Source organism: Mauremys mutica, chromosome 2 (assembly GCF_020497125.1).
Source record: "Mauremys mutica isolate MM-2020 ecotype Southern chromosome 2, ASM2049712v1, whole genome shotgun sequence".
Lineage (NCBI taxonomy): Eukaryota > Metazoa > Chordata > Testudines > Geoemydidae > Mauremys > Mauremys mutica.
In genome coordinates, this window is record NC_059073.1 from 190,631,918 (window position 1) to 190,640,606 (window position 8,689).

The 8,689-nt window shown below is 39.7% G+C and overlaps 1 long non-coding RNA gene across 1 annotated transcript; it reads right to left on the reverse strand.

Annotated features, from left to right (window-relative positions):
• Positions 1–1,991: 1,991 nt before the first annotated feature.
• Positions 1,992–4,492, reverse strand: LOC123362815. Its single transcript, XR_006576584.1, has 3 exons — positions 4,377–4,492; positions 3,416–3,522; positions 1,992–2,248 (listed from the first exon to the last, which is right to left on the reverse strand). It is a non-coding gene; the product is annotated as an uncharacterized LOC123362815 (long non-coding RNA).
• Between the last annotated feature and the right edge of the window lie 4,197 nt (positions 4,493–8,689).

An 8,689-nucleotide genomic window follows, 5' to 3' on the forward strand; every position in this document is an offset into this window, starting at 1 on the left:
TGTTGTGAATGAGAATAAAATAATGCTTCAGGACTGCCACGGCCAAGGCTACAACAATGGTGAGAACATGAAGGGAAGAAACAATGGCATCCAGGCAAGGATCCTTGTGTTGAATCCAAGATCTTTCTTCATGCCTTGTGGCTGCCATTCCCTCAGCCTGGCTGTGTCAGATGCAGCATTATCTTCTTTTGATTCAGTATCTCTCTTTGGAGTACTGCAAAGGATATACGTTCTATTTTCAGCATTATCTATCAGGTGGAAGATCCTTATGGACAATATTACAAATCTGACTGTGAAGCCACTAATTGACACTCACTGGGAGAACCTCATTGAGAGAGTAAGCCCAGTGAGGTACCAAATGACTGAGGTTTACAAAGCCAAGGCCAGAATCCGACACAAGGGGCAAAACCTTGCAAATCACATTACTGACTTCAAATTTCTGCTCTCAACTGTGGTCTGGCACAATATTCTATTCCAAGTAAACACTGTAAGCAAGGCATTACAAACTCAGTTGATGGACATCACAATAGCTACTACTTTGATGAGAAGCAGCTTTGATTTCATTGTGGCCTACAGAGACAATGGATTTGAAGATGCCAACATTGCTGTAATGGAGGAAAACTAGGAGTTGAGCCTGTCTTCAAGGAAACTCGTATTCGTCGAAAGAAGAGACAATTTGTTTACGAGGGTAGAGATGAGGTGATGGGGAGCTCTGAAAAAAAATTCAAGAGGGAGTATTTTTGCTCGCTCATTGACACTGCTTGAGTGTCCATCAAAGAAAGGTTTAGACGAATGAAGCATCACAAAAAGATCTGGGCAGTTTTCTATGACCTAAGTAAGCTGCTGGCGGACAGGAAAACCCTCATGAACAATTGTATGGACCTTCACCAGACGCTGACACATGCAGAATGTTTGGACATCTATGATAAAGACCTCTGTGTGGAATTGGACAACATCCATCACATTTTGCAACATGGGAAGCACTCTCTGCTCCAAGTTCTGCAATTCATTCATGATGCAGAGCTGAAGGACACTTTTCCTAATGTGTGGATAGCTTTGAGGATTCTGCTCACGCTACCAGTCACAGTCACAAGTGATGAACATAGCTTTTCAAAGCTCAGGCACATTAAAACGTATCTTTGATCAATGATGGTCGATGAGAGACTGACATTGCTTGCTATTTTTTTGCTTGAAAATGTCATTGGCCAGTCTTTGGATCTCTCTGATGCTGTGCTTCAGTTCATGAAGGCAAAAAGTGAAAAAAGTGACCTTTTGAACTAAAGGACTAGGGTTAATATTTTAAATCTATCACCTCCTGTAACACTATTTAATACTGGTCCACCGAATGTTGGTGCGCAGTTCAATTTCTTGAAGTCACATTTCAGTTATTCTTAAAATTAAAACATTTCTATAAGCTAAGAGGAAACAATTCTTTTTATTTTCTTTGATATGGCATGAATAAATACAGATTTACAGATACTGGCATGCAAATTTATTGTCTTATATGATAGAGATAAATCATGCACGCAAATCATACATCAAAGTCATGAAATGGACTACAAATGCAATAAAATACAAGGTATTCAAAAGTTTAACAAATGGAGGGAGGGCACTGAAGATGTTCCTCACCTGGGGCGACATTTGGTCTAGGGCCAGACTTGTGTGGCAATAATCAAGACACAATAGGATGAAAGCCTAGTTGAGAGGTTTAGCTGTGTGGATGGAAAAGAAAGGCCTTGTCTTAGGCTTTGGCTACACTTACATTTCAAAGCGCTGCCGTGGCAGCGCTTTGAAGCGCTAAGTGTAGTCAAAGCGCCAGCGCTGGGAGAGAGCTCTCCCAGCGCTGTCCGTACTCCACCTCCCTGTGGGGAATAACGGACAGCGCTGGGGCTTTGACCACACTGGCGCTTTGCAGCGCCGCAATTTGCAGCGCTGGAGAGGGTGTGTTTTCACCCTGCTGCAGCGCTGCAAATTTGTAAGTGTAGCCAAGCCCTCAGAGTTGTTTAGCAGAAAAAGAATCTTCAAGATTTTGATATGGCCTGGATGTGAGAACCCAGAGAGAGGTCCGTGTCGAATAGTTGCATTCACTATAGCAAGCCAAAGCAACACAATTTATAAGTTTTCAATATGGAGTTTATCACAGCTGGAGCAAATATTAACTAGGCAGCAATCGCAGATGAGCTGGTGGCTGTTCTAAGCCTGCCCCTCCTGCGGGGTATCCCTTCCACAATGATGTGCCTCAGGAGACCTAAGATGGAGATGAGTGTTATTAGAAGGAAATTAGCCATAAAGAAGAGGGAAAAATTATTAACACAGTGTTACAGCTATTATAGGACAGAGGATAAATGAAAATAAATGGGTACCACAACTGCCCTATTACTCTATAATTAGTTTATCTTTATATAATTTATGGTTAATTCTGTGTCAATACAAGAAGAAATTCCTACCCCATTGCTGGATAAAGACAGCCACAAGATGAGCCACTGAGCTTCTAGTTTCAACTTTACACAAGCCAATAATGCTGAGGTCTGGAGGAATGTTAACTGCCTATATTGCATATTGAAATCAGTGCATCCTGACAGGTCTCAGCTGCGTTCAGTGAAAAATACTATCCCAAAGGAGAACAATAATTCTTTTTCTGGTCCCCTAATTGCCTTGTCCTCTTAGGAAGCTCATTTCAAAGAGGAAAAAAAATCCTGATGCCGTTGTTTTATTTTTATAGTTGGATGGAAATCTAGCCCAGTGGCCTGACTGACTGTAGCAATGAATGTGTGCAATAGTACATATATTGACTCTGAAGTGACTATCAATATGTTTTGTCCTTCAAGGTAAATATTGATCAAGGTGCCAACTATTTACCTTTCATATCAATACATCTGTCTCTTCACCCAACGTAGAAGTCAATATCTGCTTCTTGTTACATATAAGCAAATCTTGGCTCATAACTAAGGCTATGATTATGTCACGGAGGTCACGGAAGCCATGGAACCCGTGACTTCCAGCGATCTCCATGAATTGGGGGCCTCTGCAGCTGACCAGCCTGGGTGCAGTGTGAAAAACTGCTATCTGACTTAATTTGCTACTTAGGGTGTATTGAGCACGCTCACATGAAATGAGCATGCTCAGTAACGTCTGCTGAAGCCAGCAGCGGGGAACCCCTACAGCTCCTCTGCGGGCAACCCTCCTGCAGCTGTGCCCTTGTCCCCGCCACCAGCTCCCCAGCTGCTCCCTCCTCATTTTGTCAGGAATGTTTTAGTAAAAGTCAGGGACAGGTCACGGCTTCTATAATTTTTTGTTTATTGCCTGTTACTTGTCTCTGATTTTTACTAAAAATATCCCTGACAAAATCGGTAGCTTTACTCATAACTGGCTGAAAGCAGTGACATGATAAGTCAGAATATTCTCTATTGTTTACCTTCTCAGATGCCAATAATTCTGGAGACATGTTAAAAAACCAGGGTGAACTTGTAACTGTCTCCTCATTGGCTGTTGCCAAGGGTTAGTGAATACTATCAATCACATCTGCTGAGCCAAAACAATAAATAGTTATTTACATTAGCTAATCAGAGAACAATTACATTCACCCAACTCACGTAGCCAGATATATTGTATTCAAATCTCTACCTACTGATTGCCTCTTCTAAAGAATAACTTTTTAAAAAGAATTCTTCTGTTCTACAAGTTCTTATTGGGCTAATTACAGGATCCATATGGAAGGCCTTATCCCGATTTTTAAAGCAAAAACAAATTCAACTTACCTTGTGATGTTTTTCTAGATTGTTTTTTAAAAGTAGGATCCAATATGCATATAAAGTACAATGGTCAAATTATGTCCTCCTGCCCATTGAAGTCATGGGGCAAGAGATTTTATGCAGTTGCAGTCAGGCTAATGCCAATGGCCCCATTCCCAGCCCAGCATCATAAAGATATTCCCGGGAAGAGACTGGAATTTCAGTTCCCCCTCCCAGGATCTGAAGATGATCCTGAGGAAGCATATTTGTTTGATCTTTAATTTCTTGGGATTCTCTTCTTGTGTTTAAACAAATATGCATTGGTAAAGAAGTCAAGGAAGATGCTTTGTGCATTGTACATCTCCATGCTCTGCATCTGAACTCTTGTTTAACACAAGCTTACTTTGGAGCTAATGTCCTGACTCCAAGTGACCCTTACCTGCCTGGATTTTATACACAGGTGTTTCATTTGTTCTTTTAAAAAATAAAGACATTAAGCAATTTTTATAGGCCTGATCCAATTGTCATTAAACTCAATGAAAAGGCTTCCACTGAGTTCAAGAAAATTGCACCGGACCTCTTAATAGCAGTATAAAGGGGGTAGTCACTCATTTCCTTTATATAGTGGAGGATATGTGCTTATACCTTCACAACAATTCTTTGAGGAACTAGCCCTCCAGCAGTTAGGTCAGTAAGTAATGGTGGATGCATTTTTACTGCAGTCAAAGAGCTAATTGTCCATGAAGGTTCTCTCTAGGCCTGTAATAGGGAGGTAAAGAAACTCCTTAAGAAAGGTCAAATATAATGCACATTAGCATTTGTAATTAATAATACTGCTTCTTTATCATTTTGAAGGGTGCAGGTTATTGGATCAATGGTGCATTCTATAAGTATATATTATGAAATGAACATGAAACATGCACCCACCCACCCTTGCACCCACACACTACAGATAAAAGGAATGAAAAAATAACCACCACTAAAATACAGTTAACTGATTGTTAAGTATAGGGCCTGATCCTGCACCCACCAGAGTCAGTGATGCAATTCCCATTGACTGATATGAGAGTAAGATCAGGAACCTAGCACCTATGGCTAGCACACACCTCGGAATTACCGGGACAGATTCACAGCTGGTGTAAATTGTCATAGCTCCATTAGAGCCAATGCTATGACAATTTACAGCAGCTATGGCTCTGCTCCTCCTTTCAAGTAAACTTATATATGTTCCAAATATGGTTTATTTTTTGTTATTCCACTGTCGTGCTGCTGTCGGTTGTCAGTACTAAACAATTCTTGATATAGGTTACATCTTATAAAATGAAACTCCACACTTTATGCATACATGATAAAATCCTGTATGATAGCTACTACCCACAGGGAAAAAAGCTCAATTTACGTAAATTGGGCCAGACCCTAAGTTGGTATAAATCAAAGTAGCTCCTTCGCACCAGTTGAGGATCTGGTCCATTAGCTCTCAAAATTTAACATACGATAGGTCACAGACACTTTATAAGGGAATACAGTTATTAAAGTTACTTAAATATTTGTAAACAAGGAAGAGTTTCTGGTAATGGCCTTTATCCTGATTTTTCATGGAGAATTAGAAAAAAGAAATCAGTTCAACAGGTTGACATTCAGAAGTTCCAGAAAGTGACCTGAAATGATTTTTTTTTTAAATTACAAAATGCTGTTTAAGGTCCCAAATCATGAAACACACAAGACACATGGGCAATTTAGCATGCATGAGGAAAGCAGGAAGGGGTCCATGTAGAAGTATATATTATAAGTAAATACTTTTCCAAGTAAATACTTGAAAAGTAGTCCATCCTTTACTTACCCTCCGAAACCTGAATTTAGAGTTCTTGCTTTCCCCTGTTACTTCATTATACCTAAAGCAGTATCAGAAGCTGTCTGCAGTGTTCAGGAATTTGTCATATCATCAGCTTTTGCAGAGGAAACACAGATCTTGGATCTCAAGATCTGGCAGATAAAAAGTGTTTTAGTTCACCTTCAACATTTAGACTGCTATGCTTATATTTGTGGGTCGCCACTGATTTTATTGATATACTTTTAATAAAATTTTCAATTAATCATGAAGTGCCAAATCTTGCTTGCTTTAATAGTAAATAGAGTTCAAAGTGCTTTAACAAAGGAGAGAAATAAGGCACAAAGAGTGATGAAGGGTGGGGTATTCAAAGCCATCTAAGTCACTTAGGTGTATAAGTTCCATTGAAAGCCAATGAGACTTGTGCACCACTTTGGCGGTTTTGAAAATCCCACGCAAAATAACTTCCCTGAGATCACACAGCAGGTCAGCGAATGAGTTGGTAACAAAATGTAGGTCTCCTGACACTAAATCCAGTGCCCAAGACCACACTGCTTCCCATAAACCCTTTGCAATCTCATTCAAGTCAGCGTGCTTGATTGTTCCTTGAACAGCGTAGCCACCCGTAGATGTAAGGAAGATTAAACTCACCCCCAACCTTCATGCGCTGTGCGGGCTATCCAGATTTTGCTCTGGGTGTACAGGAATAAGTGAATACTCCCTTTGAACAAGTGGGCAGGGAGTGGATGGACCCAAGACTGGCCAGTGCAGTTGAGTAACTGCAGGAGGAGGGGCTTATGCCAGTAGCAAATTACTAGCCCTCTGGAGTAAGGGGGAAAGGAAAGGGACAATAGTGCATCTTTGTGCAGCTCTCTGGGTAGTGCAGCAATGGGTCATCCCATAGATACAGCTTTTTGTAAAGCCCCAATCTGGCCCACCATGGTAGCACAAGGTGTAAATCAGCACAGAATTTGGCCTGATGAGACCTCTTACGTGAGTCAAGTGAGCAGGATTAGGCCCTAAGTAAAAATAATGGGGATCTACATTTTGTGGCCTTTCTCAGTAGCTCACAATCTCCCCTGAAGAATGTGTGTATGTCCACAACATGCTCAATATTTAGTGCCGTTAACATCTCATTCTTTTTGATGACTAACAGGGAAAATTATGCATAATATAGACATTGTTTTACTTTTATTGTTTTGTGACAAAAAAGTGTGAAAACTGATATCTAACTTTAGCCACACATTTACAAATAGTCTAAAAGGGGTTAATGAATAGTCACTTGTATCACCTTAAACTTGTATCACTCTTATCACCTTAAACTGATGTTTATAGATAGTTATACAACACACAATACTCATATCTGTAATGTGCATATAACAGCTCTTAATCATTTATTAACCCTTTATAAACCATTTATAAATGGAACCTTAATACAAAATGTGACCTGGATTTTTTATTAATTCTTCACTGTTCTCTGTGGATGAGAAACTATAAAGCCACATTTTCAAAACAGATGCCTCATGTGTGAATATAAAATGGAGGTATACAAGCACAGATACTTACAGACACAAAATATGCTGTTGCATGTGAAACTAGGTAATTGCATGGGCAAACAAATGTATTTGCACATTCAACAACTGGTTTAGTCTACCGCATGTTTTGCAGACATATTTGTGCCTAGCTAAGACATTTTTGGAGCCCATTTTGAACATTAGGGGTAAAATCCTGGCCCCACTGAACTCAACATGCGTTTTGCCATTCACCTATGGCTCTTAATATTTAGGAAACCAGATTACTACTTTCTCTTATTTAGCCAATTTAACATCAAGTCTGAAATAGTCTTTTCATAAATGCCTGGCAATGTTACAGTCAGAAGACAATGTGACTTCAGCAAATCTGCATGTGGAAGTCTGCTTGGACAATAATGTGGTACCTTAAATCTAAAGTAATCTGAATATGGATACACTTCCAAACTCATTGCTAGTGTGACTTTTCATAGGAAAAATTCTGTTATTTAAAACATGTCTACATATACTGAGATTGGCATAAATATCTTAGCTAGAAAGCAGTGATGATAAAAGAAAAAGGCAGTCTTGATTCTGCAATTCCATCTCGCAATAGGCAACTGACTAGCTCATCAGTGTCCATTGATAAAGATTTTACATTAGTACAAATGACAGACAGATTATAGGTCTTCCATTTTATTTCTTTGATTATAGGGGAATGCTATTTAGTAATGAGAGAAGGGACATAACCCAAATAAACAAAGCAAAAGCAAAGCAAATCACGCAATATAAAATAACCCCATTTTGGGGCAGAGTAGAGAACGATTACAATAGACTATTTATATTGAGATTGAGAATGGGCCATCATGACAGAGACAAATATCCTCCAACTGCTTTTCCCAGTTTTGCAAGAATCACTTCAAAAGGGAGGATGAGAGGGGCCAGGACTGTCTTGATTAACCGGGTGTGCAGAGTTTTTTTGAGTTTCTTTTTTCGAAAAAATACAAGACAGAGGAAATCATATCATAACCCACACGAGCCTGTGGTTTGGAAAGACGGGCGGGTGGCTTCCTGCAGCTGCAAGGAATGATGGGGAGTCAGAGAGGGCTGGGCTGTTACACAGTCCACACACACTTTTTCATAACATTTTTTTTTAAAATGCTGAAAGCCTGCTGTCCAAAGGCTGCCAGGAAAATAGATTGCCTGGGTGCCCCCTCACTCCACTATCAAACCTGTCCCCTCCAATCCACTAAAGAAATAAAAAAAAAGGACTGGTGTGTTTAAAAAAAATGGAAGCAAAGTAAAATCGTTTTTATGCAAGCCCATGCTGGGGAATCAGGAAGGTATTCATTTTATTTTGTGTATCTAGACAGTGATTTTAATGTTATGTAAATGCAGCAGGCAATTCCTAATCTATCCAGAAACGTATGTGTCAGAGCTCTTATGTAGTACAGGTTACTGATGATAAAAAACAAGATGTGTTTTTATACAAGGAAGGCGCATGATTACCAGCTTTAGAATTCTTTTTTTCCCCATTAGAAATTTAAAATAGGACAAGCCAGTGCAATGGAAACTGAGGGGCATCACCAGAGAAAGAGCTAGTGTCTTTTCAAAAGAGTCAA